The following is a 19,595-nucleotide window of genomic DNA, read 5'->3' as shown; positions in this document are numbered from 1 at the left end:
TTTAGAATCACCAAACAAAACCAGAGAAATAATAATTTCTTAATTTTATGTTACATTTTCTTTGCAAAATAACTGTTAAAACAAGTATAATACTCGAAGTTAGATTTCAGTTAATTCATTCACTTATAGAGCAAATCATTTGGAATGCCTCTGACACAAGTTAACTATTCCATGACACTGTAATTTCAGTTTTAAAAAACATCATAATAAAGAAATTTCCTCTTAAAACTCATATTCACAAAATAATGAAATACATGTCAGGTATGGGGTAGGGGCAACTTTTGCAAACTGAAAAGGCCAGAATGAAGAGCTGTACTTGATGAGGCAAACAAGGAGTCCCTGTATAGGAGTTCCTTAGCAGTATATCATTCCTTTAGGAAGAATACTTTAAAACAGAATGAAGATGAAATGGTGGAGGAAGACACTGAAGGCAGAGAAACGAGTCCAATAAGAACTCGTTATTTTTATTGCAGAGTATACCAGATATTTTGGGGTAAGGCCTATTCTTCTTCATGACTACATATTCTGAATGCTATAAAAAATTGATATGAGATGTTAACACTAATATTTCCTAGAAAAACACAAAAGATAATTAAGAACTTATATTTGTAAAATAATTAAAGTGGTAAAGTTTAAAGATTAAAGTGCTACACTGACTACATGTCTAAATTAATAAACCAAACTAAGTTCTCTCTAAAGTTAAATAGGCAGGAACTTGATAACATATTTTTCCTTTTCAAATGGAAAACATTATATGATATTATTAAATAAAATTTCAGAAAAAAAGCAGCAAGACTTATCAAGAATTTAATCACTATTTGACTACCCCTGTTGTTTGCCTGTGGACATCCAACCATTGTTTTATGCTCTGAATATTATCTTCTAGTGTCTTATATGAACACATTTTTATAGCAGTAGTTATATTTTATGATTTTTAAACAGCTTGTGCAATTAAATGTCAGTTTTCCACTTTCATACTAAAGTAAAATAGATTTTCCTGAGGCAACTGCCTTTTGAAAAACAATAATAAAAGTTCCTCTGACAAAAGCTTTCCCTGCAAAAATAAAAAGTTAAAAGGTCAATTTTCAGAAAGGAAAATTGATAAACAGAATATACAATTTTAATCTAAAATACAAAGCACATTTTTATCTACACTGCAAGTAGGACAAACACATGTGGATAAAGAGCAGATGTGGATTTCCAAATACTATACACAACCTAATATGCTGTCAAAAAAAAAAGATGACATGGCCAAAAAAAAAAGTAGTTTTCTATTCCATTTATTAAAGGAGATTAGTATAAAGGCAAAAAGGTAGCCATATGAATAGAAAGAATAGTTTATCAACACACTGTTAATTTCTGGTATTTTCCTTCATTAGTTACCACTGCATTAGACATCAAAAGTAATGAACAGTACCTGACTTACAGTGATTTGACTTTGGAGTTTTCAGCTTTATGATGGTGTGAAAGTGAAACACGTTGAGAAAAAACCTTACTTTGAGTACCCATACAACCATTCTGTTTTTCACTTTCAGTACAGTGTTCAATTAATTACATAATATATTCAATACTTTATTATAAAACAGGTTTTATGTTAGGCGATTTTGCCCAACTGTAGGCTAATGTAAGTGTTGAGCACATATAAGGTAAGCTACGCTAAACTATGATGTTCAGTAGGTTATGTGTTTTCAATCCATTTTTGACTTATGATATTTTCAACTTAAGATACCTTTAACAGGAAGGAACTCCATTGTAAGTTCAGGAGTATCTGCATATTCGGGTGGAGAACAGTTAAAATAAATATACGTATCTCAGAACAAATCTATCTCTTTCTCATCAACATAACCTGAGCAAACACTGATGTGATTATCTAAATATTATCCTAGATAGCAAAATGGGTAAGTTTTGAATTTACATATTGAAACTACAGGGTGATACGTGGAAATAAGTGAGGCAGCAAAACAACAAATAATCAGACAAAATCCAGCAGGGAAACTGGGAGAGTGGAATGAGTGCCGGGTCAAGGTTTCAAGACATAAGGTGATAATATCCTTATGACAAAGCTAATTTAAAATACAAAGTCAAATCTGCCCAAAGTTTCTAAACAATCAGTCTTGAATATACTCATCTTTTTATAAGTTAAAAGGAAAAGGTTCATTATATTTCAAGAGGAAACAAAAAGGTCTATGGAATTTGACTCAAAATAGTACCTTTGGCCAAGGAGGTTACAGAACAAAATACAGTCATGTGTCACTTAACAATGGGGATATGTTCTGAGAAATGCATCCTTAAGTGATTCTGTCATTGTGCAAACATCACAGAGTGTACTTGCACAAACCTAGATGGTATAGCCTACCTAGGCTATATGATATAGCCTGTTGCTTTTAGGCTACAAACCTGTACAGCATGTTACTGTGTTCAATGCTGTAGGCAACTGTAACACAATGGTATTTGTGTGTCTAAACATATCTAAACAAAGAGCAGGCACAGTAAATATAATGTATAAGAGATTAAGAAATGGTATACTTGTACAGGGCACTTACCAGGAAGGGTACTTGCAGCACTGGAAGTTGCTCTGGGTGAGTCAGTGAGTGAACTCTTTGCTCTGGGTGAGCAAAGAGTGAATGTGAAGGCCCAGGACATTACTGTACACTAGTATAGATTTTATAATAAACACGGTACAATAGGACTATACTAAATTTATTTCAAAACTTTTCTTTCTTCAAGAATTAATCCGTAACTTACTTTATAAATTTTTTATTTATTTATTTTTTACTTTTTTACTCTTATAACAACGCTTAGGTTAAAACAACATGCTATACAGCTGCACAAAAATATTTTCTTCTTTATATCCTTATCCTATAGGCTTTTTCCTATTTTTAAATTTTATTATTTTACTTTTTAAAGTTTTTTCTAAAAACTAAGACACAAACACATATATTAGCCTAGGCCCATAGATTAGGATCATCAATATCCCTGTCTTCCACCTCTACATCTTGTTTCCCTGAAAGGTATTCAAGGGAAATCATATGCGTGAAGCTGTCATCTCCTATGTTTACAATGCCTTCTTTCTGGAATATTCCCTGGAGGACCTGCCTGAGGCTGTTTTACAGTTAATTTTTTTTTATAAGCAGAGTACACGCTACAATGATCAAAAGTATAGTATAGGTAATACATAAGCCTGTAACACAGTTGTTTATTATCATTATCAAGTATGATGTACTACACAAATGGAATGTGCTATACTTTTATATGACTAATAGCACAGTGGGTTTGTTTACACCAGCATCGCCACAAGAGTAATGCACTATGCTACCACATCATAATGGTTATGACATTATGATGGTTACAATGTCACTAAGCCATAGGAATTTTTCAGCTCCATTATAATCTTATGGGACACATTTGTACATGCAGTCTGATGTTGACCAAAACATGGTTATGAAGCACATGACTGTGTCTAGAATGTGACTGCAGTAACAACCCTCACTCACCAAAACTCAGTCTTCCCAGGCCACATAGATGATACAGCACACATAATGATATTATATTAATATTAACTAATTTTAATTAGGTAACTAATATTAACTATTTTTTCATGGTTAATTGTAACGGATAAAATGATGTCACAAGTGAACTGAAGCTTTCTTTAGCCCTTAATTATTACTGCTTTTTCTAAGAGTTTGTCTGAGAAGTTATTTGGAAAGAAGATAGACAATGTCAAAAAATACAATGGCAGAAATTTAAATATGGAAACTATGTTAATGATTCATCAGAGAAACTTAAATGTTATAAATTATTTCCTGAACACAGATGATTAATTTCCAAACATGTTCTCTTGACCAGTCCTTGCAATAATTAAGATAAAACTGAAATGGCTGGTCAGTGTTGATGATAAATTGTTTGGAAGATGATATGGTTTGGCTGTGTCCACACCCAAATCTCATCTTGAATTGTAATCTCCATAATTCCCAAGTCATGGGAAGTAACTTCTTCATAGGGGCAGCTTCCCCCATGCTGTTCTCATGATAGTCAGTGAGTTCTCATGAGATCTGATGGATTTGTAAGTTTATGGCATTACCCCTGCTTGCACTCATTCTCTCTCTTCGGCCCTGTGAAGAGGTGCCTTTCACCATGATTGTAAGTTTCCTGAGGCCTGCTCAGCCATGCTGAACTGTAAGTCAATTAAACCTCTTTCCTTTATAAATTACCCAGCCTCGGGTATGTCTTTATTAGCAAGTGTGAGAATGGACTAATACAGAAGACATAAAAATTACTGGTTACTACAAGGAAATATCCCATAATTATGGTCTTAGCACATTACTATCTAAAGTGAACCTTTATCATTATAACTGGTCTAAAGCTCTGTAAGATGCAGCACATCTAGCCAATCAATTTGGCAAGACATGTTATAATTTTCAAGAATAAACAAGTTTGAAAATGACAGCAAAATGAAGGGAAAAGATGGACCCACCTTGTCTCTATTTGATATAAATTTTTTATGTCTAAGAGAAAGTTAGGAGACTGGAAAGCAAAATATGTCACTTCCTAGACTCTTCAGCTATGGGAGGTTAAATATCCTGGCCCTCTGCTATGCTCCCCCTCCTCCTGCTCTCATAACCTTTGCTTTCTTGTTTTGGGTGCATAACAAGAATCAACTGAGTCTATTTCCATACTGCCTTTTTTCCTTCTGTTCCATTCAATGAAAATTTACTAAACACTTAATATGTTGAGACACTGTAATAAGCAAGGTGCCTCACCAGTGAACAAAACATGAGTAAAAAATACTGATTCCAAAATTCTACTTTAACAATTACTTGACATTGAGATTATGTGATTCAAATAAATATATTATTGTTGAGAAAAGAAACCTAAATAGTAAAGATTCAATAAAGATGAGTAACTCTCAACTGTTAATTTGGTTTGGCAGAACAGCTGTAAATGAATGGGGATATTCAAAGTGCCTCAGAGTATCTTATCACTTTATTTCATAGATGCCAAACACTGAAATTATTACAATGTGGTTTAGAAAAGAGATATTACAGAGCTCCAATGAGCAGACTATTCTTAAAGAAAATTATTTGCCCTGAGACAAATGAAATCAATGTATATTTACGTTTTATGTTAAAATAAAATCATTAAACATAATTGATATAAAACATTTAATGATTATTTACTTACCCTTTTTTTTTTAATTATACTTTAAGTTCTAGGGTACATGTGCACAACATGCAGGTTTGTTACATATATATATACATGTGCCATGTTGGTGTGCTGCACCCATTAACTCGTCATTTACATTAGGTATATCTCCTAATGCTATCCCTCCCCCCTACCCCCTCCTCACAATAGGACCTAGTGTGTGATGCTCCCCTTCCTGTGTCCAAGTGATCTCATTGTTCAGTTCCTACCTATGAGTGAGAACATGCGGTATTTGGCTTTCTGTTCTTGCGATAGTTTGCTAAGAATGATGGTTTCCAGCTGCATCCATATCCCTACAAAGGACACGAACTCATCCTTTTTTATGGCTGCATAGCATTTCATGGTGTATATGTGCCACACTTTCTTAATCCAGTCTGTCACTGATGGACATTTGGGTTGATTCCAAGTCTTTGCTATTGTGAATAGTGCCACAATAAACATACGTGTGCATGTGTCTTTATAGCAGCATGATTTATAATCCTTTGGGTATATACCCTGTAATGGGATGGCTGGGTCAAATGGTATTTCTAGTTCTAGATCCTTGAGGAATCGCCACACTGTTTTCCACAATGGTTGAACTAGTTTACAATCCCACCAACAGTGTAAAAGTGTTCCTATTTCTCCACATCCTTTCCAGCACCTGTTGTTTCCCGATTTTTTTAATGATTGCCATTCTAAGTGGTGTGAGATGGTATCTCATTGTGGTTTTGATTTGCATTTCTCTAATGGCCAGTGATGATAAGCATTTTTTCATGTGTCTGTTGGCTGTATGAATGTCTTCTTTTGAGAAGTGTCTATTCATATCCTTTGCCCACTTTTTGATGGGTTGCTTTTTTCTTGTAAATTTGATTGAATTCATTATAGGTTCTGGATATTAGCCCTTTGTCAGATGAGTAGACTGCAAAAATTTTCTCCCATTCTATAGGTTGCCTGTTCACTCTGATGGTAGTTTCTTTTGCTGTGCAGAAGCTCTTTAGTTTAATTAGATCCCATTTGTCAATTTTGGCTTTTGTTGCCGTTGCTTTTGGTGTTTTAGACATGAAGTCCTTGTCCATGCCTATGTCCTGAATGGTACTACCTAGATTTTCTTCTAGGGTTTTTATGGTATTAGGTCTAACATTTAAGTCTCTAATCTGTCTTGAATTAATTTTCGTATAAGGTGTAAGGAAAGGATCCAGTTTCAGCTTTCTACTTATGGCTAGCCAATTTTCCCAGCACCATTTATTAAATAGGGAATCATTTCCCCATTTCTTGTTTTTATCAGGTTTGTCAAAGATCAGATGGTCGTAGATGTGTGGTATTATTTCTGATGGCTCTGTTCTGTTCCATTGGTCTATATCTTTATTTTGGTACCAGTACCATGCTGTTTTGGTTACTGTAGCCTTGTAGTATAGTTTGAAGTCAGGTCTATATCTCTATTTTGGTACCAGTACCATGCTGTTTTGGTTACTGTAGCCTTGTAGTATAGTTTGAAGTCAGGTAGCGTGATGCCTCCAGCTTTGTTCTTTTGACTTAGGATTGTCTTGGCAATGTGGGGTCTTTTTTGGTTCCATATGAACTTTAAAGCAGTTTTTTCCAATTCTGTGAAGAAGGTCATTGGTAGCTTAATGGGGATGGTATTGAATCTATAAATTACCCTGGGCAGTATGGCCATTTTCACAATATTGATTCTTCCTATCCATGAGCATGGTATGTTCCTCCATTTGTTTGTGTCCTCTTTTATTTCACTGAGCAGTGGTTTGGAGTTTACTTATCCTTTTAAATTAACTACTAACTACTGATACCAACCCGGAAACCCCGACACATTCAAAATTACTGGTGGAAGTAAAAAAATGGTAGAATCACCATAAAAGGAAATATGATAACATCTAACATAATTACAAATGTATTTACCCATAACACAACAATCCCACTTTTACAACAAACCTGCACAAGTACAAAATGACACCTGGACAAGATTACTCTTTGTAGTACTGTTAGTAGTGGCAAAAGACTGCCAATAGCCTCAGAGTCCATAAAATAAGGGACTGGTTGAACAACTATGGTAGTTCTTCATCCATGCATCCTTCAAAAGGATGAGGAAAATGTCCATTTACGGAGAGAAAAAGATCCTGAAGAAACAGTTAAATCAAAAAAGCAAAGTAGTGAAGGGTATACATAGTTTCCTGCATTGTATATATCTGGGAGAAATGGGTACTGAAAACATATATATATATATATATAGGTACTGGGTATTGAAAACACCAATGGGCATTGAAAGCATATATATATATATATATATGCATATATATATATTTTGTTTGTGCTAAAAAAATTGGAAGAAGAAACAAGAGACTAATAAAAGTAAGGTGGAAAGGACAAGGTTGGGGTGCAGAGGTAGACGGAACAAGATATTACCATGTATATCTTTCTATACAGTTTTGATCTCTGAATTATATACATATGTTACCAATTCAAAGTACCATCTTAACAAAATATCTTTTAAAAAATGAAAGAAACAGTAATTAAAGTTGTATATAGAATAACATGAAGTTTATTGCTTTGCTTCCATTTATAAATGAAACAATTTATTTTATAGACTGCAATCTCTAAAAGATCATCAAACTTGGCAGTTTCTACCTCCATCTGAGATCCAATTTCTTGTCTATATTAGTTGCGTGGCCCCGGATGGTCCCTTAATTTAAAAAAATATATATTTTTAAAATAACCCTAAGGACTTTTGGTGGGGATAGAATACAGATCTCGTCTGTCTCCACCAAAGAGACAACTTCTTAAACATGGAAATAAAGGGAAAGTGACTTGCTATGATTTGTGACTCCAACCTACGTTTTTGTTTTTTTTTTTTTCTCCCTCTCCTCCTTTACAGAAAGCAGAACTTTTCAACAACATGCATTCAGTTAGTTAACGGACTGTGGGTAGTATGGCAGACAACATAATCATTTAAAAAATAAAATCAATTGCAAATTTTAAGAGTGGGAATAAGATCATTTACATTTACTCTCCAATGTCTGTTTCTGTTGTAGCACAACGGATGAGTATCATTAAATATGTTTATAGGTTATATGCTCTATCTCATGTGCTAAATCCACATGATTATGGTTCCATAATGGGTCCTATCAGCATGCCAGGTTCCAAAAACCTCAACCTCAATCTCTGAAAAGCAATGTAAACACATTTGGTAAATCCTTAACTTCTCTACCATCAAGTCACCAGGCGTGTCTGTGTTTATACATGTGTGGTTATATATACATCCTTGCACTGCAAATTATTGTGACTGAGCAGACAATGCTTGAAAATGGAGGTTCAAGAGCTTCCTTTATGAAATGAACAAAGAAACACCTACTCCTTACACTGAAGTTCAGCAATCAAATAAAGACTGAACAGTTCTTCTAACAACTGATAACAGTTTAGTGTCAATACAAATTATCAAATACAAATTAACTAATGCCCATCTGACAAGTTTATAAAAACTACCTTACTTTTCAGATGTGTTAACTGAGGCTTGGACATTAAACAAATTAACTATAGTCACAAATGGGAAGTGAATCCAGAGCTTCAGGCTCTTGAATATTCTACCCATATAACTGATTTTTGGATATTGTGATTACTTTTTTAATTAAATGATTTAATTCACAAATACAGAAATAATTCTGTACAACACCAACACCTACAAGGCAGAAGTTTCATTTCATGTCCATGAAAGAGTAAAAAATAATACAAATTTCTCATGTTCTTCTATAATAAAATGTTTTCCATTTCCCTGTATCACAAGATCACCATACTGTCTCCATGAACATTTTTTGAAGACTGTTAGTGTTTATGTGTTTATTGCATCTATAAATCCCAAAATCTGTGTCTAAAGCCTCTTTTATCACTTATCAGTAATTCAAACAAACAAAACAAAATCTCCCTTTATTTATAAAGCATTGTAAACATCAATGTAGCTACTTGGAAAAAGTCCCATCAAGATAAAAATCCACACTTTACAGCAGGGTTTCTCAATCTCAGCATTACTTGGGCTAATAATGTTTCGTTGTGGGACAGGAAAGGTTTTCCTGTGCATTATAGGAGGTCTGGTAACATCCCTGACCTCTACCCACTGGATGCCAGTATCATTCCTCCAGCCGTAACAACCAAAACTGACCTGGAAGGAGGTTGAGAAGAATAAGCTGTAAAATCCCCATTACTAGAAATCATTAAGAAAAGAAAAATCAGCTTTCTGTGTAGCTCATTCACTGCTTGAGGTAAAAGCTGCTTCCAATAATTTTTGTTTGGTTTAAAAAATCTTTTGAGGCTTTCTGTTGCTTTTGTTTCTATGATTCCATCATTCCAAACTTTCATGCAGGGTCAAAATACTTATAACTTTTCTGAAAAGGGAAATGTCCTTAAAATAGCCTGGGTGTGGGGGCACTTTGGGAGGTCAAGCCAGGAGGACTGTGAGAGCCCGGGAGTTGGAGACCAGCTTGTGCAACAGAGCAAGACTGTCTCTACAAAAAAATTAAAAATTAGCTAGGAGTGGTGGCACCTGCTTGTAGTCCCAGCTACTTGGGTGGCTAAGGCAGGAAGATCGCTTGAGCCCATGAGGTCAAGGCTGCAGTGAGCCACGACTGCCCCACTGAACTCCAGCCTGGGGGATGGAACAAGACTCTGTCTCAAAAAATTAAAAAAAAAAAAAAAAAGTCTTCAAAATGACTCTTAAGCTGCTAGTGCATCCATCACTGTACATCCACATATCCATGTTTTTCTTCTCAACAAGGACGGCAAAACATAAACCATTCAAATTGATGGCAGCAGCAGGCCATCCGAAGTAGTTACTGCCACTTTGGCAGCCAGGGCCGGCCGTGGTGGGGCGCGGGTGTGGGTGCAGGTCGGGGTGCAAGCTCTGAATCCTTAGGTGGACTCCGAGGCGAACGGTACCTGGGGCCTGCTGCCCTGGAAGCCCAGCCCTGGGAGCCACTGAGGTGGGGCCGGGCCGAGCTACCTGCAGACGGGGGAAGAGCACGGTCTGGCATGGAGGGGTCCCAAGGCAGAGCTGGACCCCGGGGTGCTGCGGTTGCACACAAAGTGAAGGGGGCTGGGCCTGAACGCACTCTGGGGCCGTACTTCAGAGGTGTGGCGTGGAAAGCGGGGGTGGCGCCAGCTTCCCAAACCTGGCAAGCAACTCTGCTGCCACGCCCACCCTGCTGGCGGCTCCAAGTTACTGCACCTCGGCAGGAGGCTCAGCAGGGGCCACCGAGGCTGCATCCCCAGGATTCACCCTGCGTCCGAGTGACTGTCCAGCCTGGCGCTCCTGACAACTGGGTTTGGGGCCCGCAATCCGCTCCCAGAGGTGTCCCCCTGGCAGGGTCTCAAGCTGCGAGAGAAGGAGCCCCAGGCCGCCACCAAGAGCCAGGTCCACAGGGGGAACTTGTGGCAATGTCATCCTGGCCTTGGATGCCAGTCCAGCCCACTGATGGCCTGGAGACCTGCTCCAGGATGCAAGGAGGTAGACAGGACAGTAGAAGCAGCTGTGAGAGCAGCAGTGGCAACAGTCTCCTGTGCCCCATGTCCCCAAGGTGGACTGTGCCACCTCCACCCTCGCACAGTCAGGCAGGACTTGCTACCGGACTTGGAGCCTCCAATGCAGCCTCGACCTCGCTCCCCACCATGTCCTGATAGCCCACAAGCACCTGGCCAAAGGTGCCGCCACTAGGACTCACAGGACTAGCCCTGGGAGCATCAGGTTTGTGCTGGGTTGGCCAGGGCCACTGTGCCACCTGCACCTCACCTGCTACCACTGTGGGAGATGTAGAGAAGGGGCACGGTCAAGGCTGCATACTCTGCAGAACCAGGGACTGGTGGGAGCTCTGCCCCTTATGAGTTGGCAGGGTGAGAGCTCCCTAGGCACAGCTGCAGTCGCCTGGGTTGTGGCTGTGGGCCTGGGCCTCCCGGTGCTCTCGAGTACCCAGGAGGGTCCCCCATCATCAGTAGGCTCAGGGGTGTCTGCTCCCACTGCCTGGCCTCTCCCCAGTCCCAGCATTGTTGCGGCCTGGCCGGGTGTGTGCTGCTCCAGGCAGTGCTGACACGCCAGGCTCCTGCTACCTTGGCCCTTCTAGACTATGGATGCCAAGTGGGAGAGGGAGGCCAAGATGGGGCTGAGTGAGGCTCTGGGCTGGCCCATGGGTGCTCCTTGGCATGGGTGTGAGCAGCCTGGGTGTGACGGGCAGCAGTGGGACACAGAAAGGTTCCTGGGCTGAAAGGGGCAGGTCCCTGGCGAGGCCCCACCTTCAGGCCAGGGAAGGCTTCTAGGCTGGGGGCCAGGCTGCCAGTCCTGCAGACCAGAGTGCGGACTTGTGGTGCCTTTACTGCAGTCCCATGAACCAATCAGCATGCACTTCCTCCCCTCTGAGGCTCATAAAAGCCCTGGACTCAGTCAGAGCAGAGCAGAGAGCCAATGGAAGGACTGGCTGCAGAAAAGAGCTACCCTCTCTGCTGAGAGCTGCTGAGATCAGAATGATCAGCATCAGAGAGAAGTCTACCCTCTCCAGGACCTCCTCTCTGCTGAGAGTGGCAGACAACAGGATGACCAGCAGCAGAGAGGAGCTACCCTCTCTGCTAAGAGCTGAACACTTGTCGGGACAACCTGGCTGCAGAGAGGAGTCACCCACTCCGGCCTCCTCTCTGCTGAGAGTTGAACACTCAACGAGATGACCTCCCTACAGAGAGGAGCTACCCACTGCAGATCTCTTCTGAGCTATTCTAACACTCAATAAAGCTCCTCTTTGTCTTGCTCACCCTCCACTTGTCTATGTACCTCATTCTTCCTAGATGCAGGATGAGAACTCAGGCAAAGGCTTCACTGGCCACAAAGGTTGCTGGTCAGAAAAGCAACACACCAAAGATCCCATAACAAAATCAGGCCCAGCCTCGGGGAAGGGGTGCAAGGATTTACATATGAAAACTGAAAATAAAATCCAAGTGATCTCTATTCCTTTAATTATTGACAATCTTGTTTGATTAATCAGCACAATCACTCTCATTAAAGGTTGAACTGGTGAGGATTTTGCAACCATTTACAGCCAGATTTTTTTTTTTTTTTTATTAACTGGATATGAGGCTGCAGCATACTGAAAGTTATCACTAATGCAGGAGGAAGCTTTAATCCCTGTAGAGATTGTCTGGGTAAGTAAGCAAAGGCTCTAACTGACAGTACAGATAATACAATTCAGTTCCAGACCAAAAAGCTGTATTTGTTTTTGTTGTTTTTCTCCTATCCTATTAGCAACCTGTTTCCATGGATTTGTCTGGGAAAATAAGTAGTAAAGCAAGCAACCCTCTCCATCCATCTAAATCATCCTCCTAGCACAGATCCCAAGCAAGCTTTTGGAAAGATCATCTTTTTAAATGCACATGTGTATATTAAGTCAAACTCAAAACCAATGAAAACAAACACAAGAAAATGCACACACAGAAAAATAAGTATTTATACAGACCCTTAATTCCTTGAATCCAAACACATTGGAGAAAAAAAGCCAATGATATTCATCAAATATTTATAAACATATGAAACAGGAAATATAAATATATGAATGACTCCACACTGACCTCTATTAACTAAATGACACTAGATTAGTTATAAACCAGATTTAACTACTAATGGCCATCTTAAGTATAAGCCTTTAAAATCCAATGTCCAAATTACCCTCCAAATCCAATAAATAAAAATCTTCAGATTTTATATAGATATTTACTTCATCAAAACTAAACAGCAAACTCATTTTGGAAAAAAATCAAAATATCAAGAAAAGAAAGCACATAGGAAAAATCTAAACAGAGCTTCTGTGCCTGTGGATACTTTTGGAAGAAGCTTTTATGGTGTGGAAACAGAAAAAAAAATGTTAATGCTTGGGAATCAGATATAAAAAAAAATTCATTATCCTGTATTTAAGTTTCTACTTTCTACACTTTGTACTTTTAGCCAACCATTCAGACAAAATGATTCCATATCACTATTCTCTCTGATGGAAGAGAAACTCATATGTGAAAGAAGGAAGCAGTTAAGTTTTACAAGACTCAAATGTGATATGTTAAGAAATACTGACTATAAAAGAAACCACATCCTTAAATCAAGAACAATTTTGGCAGCATTACTGTTTGAGATAGAGAATGCCAATGTCACAGACTCAACATGTAACTCAAAAGAAGACTGCATCCCTGCTTGAATTTTAATCTCAAGGATCTCAGGAACACATAAAACAAACAAAAATTAATAATTTAACTCAATTATTTTTGTTTTTCTTTATCTCCTTATTTGTCTTTAGGAGGACACTATAACTTCTTTTTGACAATTATAGAAAGTAACAATACCAATATTAAGCTATCTTTTAATTTAACATTTCCAAAATCAAGGAAGAGTAATTTCCATTCAAAGGGAGGTTCTACAAGATTTTGGATTCCAGAGTTCTGAATGCATGCATTCTTTCAGTCAGCCAGTCATTCATTCAATAGATAATAATTTAAGGCAATATTTTGGTATTAATAGTGTTCATAAAGTTCTTCTAAAATAATAAGTATAGCCGGGTGTGGTGGCTCACGCCTGTAATCCCAGCACTTTGGGAGGCCGAGGCAGGCGGATCACCTGAGGTCAGGAGTTCAAGACCAGCCTGGCCAATATGATGAAACCCTCTGTCTTTACAAAAATACAAAAATTGGCATGCGCCTGTAATCCCAGCTACTTGGAAGGCTGAGGCGGAAGAATTGCTTGAACCCAGAAGGCAGAGGTTGCAATGAGCGGAGGTCGCGCCACTGCACCCCCTCCTGGGCGACCGAGCAAGTCTCTGTCTCAAAATAACAATAATAATAATAATAAGTATAATACAAAACTAATACTTGTATAATATTTAAGTATGAAGGAAACATCTTCACTATATTACCATAACTGATCTTTTAGTCTTTCCTGGCTATCTATATTTGATCTACTATTAAAGGGAAAAAAATAAATTCATGATAAGACATAGAAAGGGAGGCAGCGCCTATAGTCCCAGGTACTCGGGAGGCTGAGGCAGGAGAATGGCATGAACCTGGGGGGCGGAGCTTGCAGTGAGTGGAGATTGGGCCACTGCACTCCAACCTGGGTGACAGAGTGAGACTCCATCTCAAAAACAAAAACAAGAAAAAAAAGAAAGGGAGGCATTTGATGAAGTGACAAAACTTACGTAAAATACAAAACTTGAATCTCTCAATTTTTCCAAACAAGCTCTTTGTCATAGGCTACCGTAAGACTTTAATATATAAACTTTATCAGAAATGCCAATACCTTCATTGCTCTGTGGTTTCTGTCTTTCATCAAAGAAAGGCTTAATGAATCATTTTCATCATTCTATTAAATGTAAAATACGAGGGGTGTCCAAAAATGTATGGCTCTATGCTGCCCAGAAAATATCAAACTCTATTCTAAGTCAGAATACAAGTGTTCATAGGTCACATATGCTCAAACCAATTTGTATGATCAATTTTCACAGCTGTATAAGGCCAAATACATGTTATAAAGGTAAGAAAGATAAAATGAAAAAAAAAAATACATGTTGGCTTAAAATCAGAAGCAATCGCTTTAACTTCAAAACGAAAACAGGTAGGCATTTATTACTCCATGGAATCAGCAAGCCATTTCCTTTTGTATAACATTCCTCTCAGGTTATTCAGAAGCATACTATGTTATGAAATTTTAAATTTTAAATGTCTAGAGTGTAAGTTTTCTAACACATAAAATTTTTAAATAAAGTATGGATAAAAAGTATAGTCACCTGGTGACACATCATGACAACACTGGAGAAAAATGACATGCTATGGGATAAAGAATGAGGTATCTGCGGAGACAGAAAGTCCTGCCTTACTATACTGCCTTCAATACTTACTAGTTTCTGAATCATGGCAAGGTATTTAATCTCTTTGAGTAGTAATTTTCTCATCTTCAAAATGTAAACAAAGGTACCACTTTGCAGGGTTGTTAGGAGAGCTACAGATTATGTACATAAAGCACGGTGTGCTGTGCCTGGTATAGTGTATGTGCTCAAATAAAAATGGTAATAATTGTTATTATTTCTGGGTTTTTCTGATTTCCCTTTATGTATTCAATTTTGTATTTTTTACTTCAAATATAATACCTAACAAAATAAACTTGTAATAAAATGTATAAAAGCAAATATTAATTTTCTATAGATATACCTATAAAATTCAGTATATACATGATAGTTTTGCTTGGATTACATTTTTACTTCTTTGTTTTCCATGAAGAAAATCCTTGCTGCTTACAAGAACATTTGGCTTTTCTCACTGTCTGCCAGAATACACGTTTAGGTCACGAATGTGAATGTGAAATATCAACTCATGGAAACTTGGCTGCAGAATACTGTTCTCCTTACCAATTTTACAACTATGTAAGCAGGGCAATCAACTATCACCAAAACACAGTTATGAATATAACTGGAAGGAAGAGAACTTTTATGAGAAATGACTCTTAATTACTTAATAGTGATTAAACTCTCAGCATTACTTCCTCAAGGCCATCAGAGTAGTTAGCATGAGCTTTAATCTTAGTGTTCGTTTTGCTATTCAGTAAATATATTACTGAACTACCTTCTACTAAACACATATCACCCCCAAGAAAAAACTACATGTAGCTAGTGATAAAGTGAGGAGTTAAAAATAGAAAATACTAACTTGCTCAATGAAGAACAGAGAAAACGAATTAAAAGATATACAATTTAGCGCAGCAAATTATTTGCATTTTGAATTGGCAAAATATAGCCAGCAAGTGAAAAGCTGATGCTTTCTAAATTGATTAATATAGTTAATAAGAAGGCAGGTTTATTTCATACTAACTGCTACTATGTGTTGCAGGTGCCTAAAAATACAAGTAAATATGACAAAAATCCTTGTTCAAAATAGACAAAAATGCTTCCCTTGCATTAAAGCAATGTGAGACAGACAATAATAAATACTTTGTATAAGTAAACTATGTGGTAATAATATTCACTACACTACACTTATAAGCACTACAGAAAAAAAACAGCTGAGTAGCATAAAAGAAGGTAAGGAGAATCAGAATGAGAAAATGGCTTGGAGCACCTACAGTGTCAGATGATTGATATAATCTTTTCCTACAAGGCTCAGTATTATTATTGATTCAGATAAGAGAGATTTATCATATGAGTATTTCCTAGTTCTAATAATTACTAATAGCTTCCTATAAGCCATATTATAATTAGTGATAAAGGGGCAGATGGTACATATTTTCAGTTTGTCAGCCATACAGTCTATGTAGCACTATTCAACTCTCCCATTGCAGCATGAAAACACTCACAACAGAAAATGAATGTAGCTGTGTTTCAATAAAACTTTATTTCTAAACACAGTCATAGAGCACAGCAGTTTTCCAATCTTGGCTTAGTTTAGCTAAATGCCTTAATTCTAATGTTAAATTTTCCTGGTAGTATAGAGATAAACTTATCATCTATTTCCTAGTGTTTAACTTCAATTCTAATTGCCTAACAAGCAAAGATAAAACATAAATACAACAACCCACACACATACACCACTTCAACCTCCCTCTACCCTCCCCCTTCTTCCCTTTTTGTTTTTCCCCTCTGTCTTTACCCAAATCACTTAGTAATACGATGCAAACATCAAAGACTGAATTCTGGTTTATAAATGCAATAGCAAAAGGACATCAAAATATTACATACACAATTCAAAGACATTAAATCTGATACAGAATTTAAGAATAAACCTCATGAAGTTATTAAACTCAAAATGTTAGGCCTCTACTAGTCTCTAAAAAAATCATATATATTTTATTTTTTTTTAAATGCGTTAAGCCCCAAAATATAGAATTAAAAAGCCTGAACTCCTAGAAATTCCCAAAATATCCTAAACATTCATAGAAATATAATTTTGCTCACCTTCTCCAAACATTAGCATTCTATTTTCTTCAACCTTCTACTTAGGTAGAATATACTACACTTTTAAAAAATCCTATTACAAATATTCTGTTTTGTTCTCTAACACACACAAAAAAAAGAAGTTGCAGAATCAAGACTTCCAAAAGGCTCCAGTTTTACAACTAGCTTATTATTGTCTTTTCCATAACAAAACATACGTCTGAATAAGTCTGTCATCAAATATCTCCATGTAAACAGAAACAACATGTAACTTTTAGGTCATAAATTTTACTGGCATAACAAAAAGGTAAACATTATTACTTGGTATGAAACATAATTATTGATAAAAGGCACTAGTCTGGTTTACCTGCACTGTCCCTTCTAGGAGACAGGAGTATAATCTAGCTTTTATTTTTTTAAGTACGTTTTCATAATTTTAGTTATATTTAATTATGAAAATCAGATTAGAAACTGCCAATATACACACAACAAACTGATTTTTGTGGCTGAATAAATTCTCTAAAAGATTTACATGTAAAATATCTAGTTTGCCAGTCAAATTTTTATTAAGAAATCAAATTCTCTAAGAATCTTTCCAGCACTAAAATTCTACTTATTTCTGCCCCGAAACTTGGGAGTAATGATGGCAGCAGTGGCCCGTCTGGAGCGGCCGCTGTGAAGATGCCGGCCGCACAGGGTAGGTGCGGCTAGAGCTGCAAGCTCCGCCAAGCCGGCAGGGCTGGGAACAGGCAGCAGCCCTGGCCCCTACTGAGCTGGGAGGGCGGGGCTCACTGCAGCTGTCCAGCCGTAGCTCTGGACTCAGGCATCCTTACGCTCTTGGGGGCCTGGAAGCCCTCCTGCCCCGACAGGCTCTGAAGCGCCTGCTCCTGCTCCCTGGCCACTCCCTGATTGTGGCGCAGGCTCTGGGCGGAGCAAAGTTGTGGCCAAGCCTGGGTGCTGTCACAACTCAGCTGGATGTGCTTGTGCTCAGGGACACATTGAGATGTCAGCCCCCAGCCACCTTGAACCCCTCTGGACTTTGGGCACTGGTGAGCATGAGAGGGAGGCTAAGGAGGGCTGAGGGTGGTTCGCCATAGGCCTTTGGGCACCCCTTTGCACAAAGAGCCTGGGGGCCATGAATGGCACGTTCTTGGCGACAGGAGGCAGAAAGGCTCCTGGGTGGAAAGGGGCGGGTCCCTGGTGAAACCCCACCTTCAAGGTAGGGCCAGCCTGAAGCCTGGGGGCTGGACTGCCAGTTCCATGTGGCGTTCTCCACCCAGAGTGAGAACTTAGGGTGCTTTCACTGGGCCTGCCCATGGCCACCCATGGACCAATCATTAGGCACTTTGTCCCTTCTGAGCCCATAAAATCCCCTGAACTCAGCCAGACTTGGACAGACTTCAGGACTACCAGCTGCAGAAAGGAGCTACCTATGTTGGGTCTCCTGAGAGCTGTTCTGTTGTTCAATTAAGCTCCTTTCCACCTTGCTCACCCTCCAGTTGTCCACATACCTCACTGGTCCTGGACGTGGGACAAGAAGTCAGGACCCACCAAATGGAAGGAGTGAAAGAGCAGTAACAGAAACAGGGCTGAAACACACTCCCCACCCTTACTTGCCACATTGAGGGTGATGGGAAGGAGAGAAGAGTTGCAGGCCTTTGGGGAGCCCGGACCTAGGGGGTCCCTGAGGCAGGGCTGTGACATCCTCTTTAGGGCTCTGGTTCCTGGCTTCTCCAAGCTTCTGGGCACCACTGCGTTCCCCTCATCCAGTCACAGGTGCACACAGTGGAAGCTGTGCGTGGTACATCTGGTCCAGCCACAGCCTTACACGGAGCCAGTACCTGTTATCAGTGCCTGGAGCTGCCCACCCCATGCAGCAGCTTGTGTGCCTGGCTGTGCACAGTGGCCAGAACCTGGGCTCACTCGCCCACACAACCCTCACCACTCCATGCCTGGCTCGTCCTTGGCAGGTGTGGGATCCAGGCCAGTAGCACAAGCGGAGTGCAGCCTGCTGGGCCAAGTGGGCAGGACAAGCTCAGTGGGTGTGAGCAGTATTCAGGCAGAAGGCACCACCGGCCATGGAGGTTTCCGGCTGGTGAAGCAACACTCCAAGCCCCCTTCTTTGCTGAGGTAGTTCTGAGCCCACTGAGGCAATAACAATGCAGGTCTGTGTAAATGGGTTGTAAAAGATAGTCAAAGGCTGGTAAAAGAGCTGAGAAGCAAGAGGCCTTACCTCCAAGTGAAAAGAAACTGTTGCTGAAATATAAAGCTGACATTTTCCTTTGTGTTCCGAATTAAACAACTTTTTTAGTGTGGTTTTTTAATGGCCAGGATTAGGGTATACCCCACATATTGTAAAATTCAATCTCTTTACTTTTACAGCTAGAAGGGTTCTGACAAATACAGGCATACCTCCAAGATACTGCAGGTTCAGTTCCAGACCACTACAATAAAACTAATATCACAATAAAGCTA

At 39.0% G+C, this 19,595-nt stretch overlaps 1 protein-coding gene across 3 annotated transcripts in view; it reads right to left on the bottom strand.

Annotated features, from left to right (window-relative positions):
- SPATA5 (spermatogenesis associated 5) overlaps window positions 1-19,595 on the bottom strand; it is a 407,907-nt gene that overhangs the window by 224,461 nt on the left and 163,851 nt on the right. The gene's annotated exons all lie outside the window — the stretch shown is intronic.

Source organism: Rhinopithecus roxellana, chromosome 2 (assembly GCF_007565055.1).
Source record: "Rhinopithecus roxellana isolate Shanxi Qingling chromosome 2, ASM756505v1, whole genome shotgun sequence".
Lineage (NCBI taxonomy): Eukaryota > Metazoa > Chordata > Mammalia > Primates > Cercopithecidae > Rhinopithecus > Rhinopithecus roxellana.
Note: the sequence above shows the minus strand (reverse complement) of the source record. Positions and strands in the feature narration are given on the sequence as shown.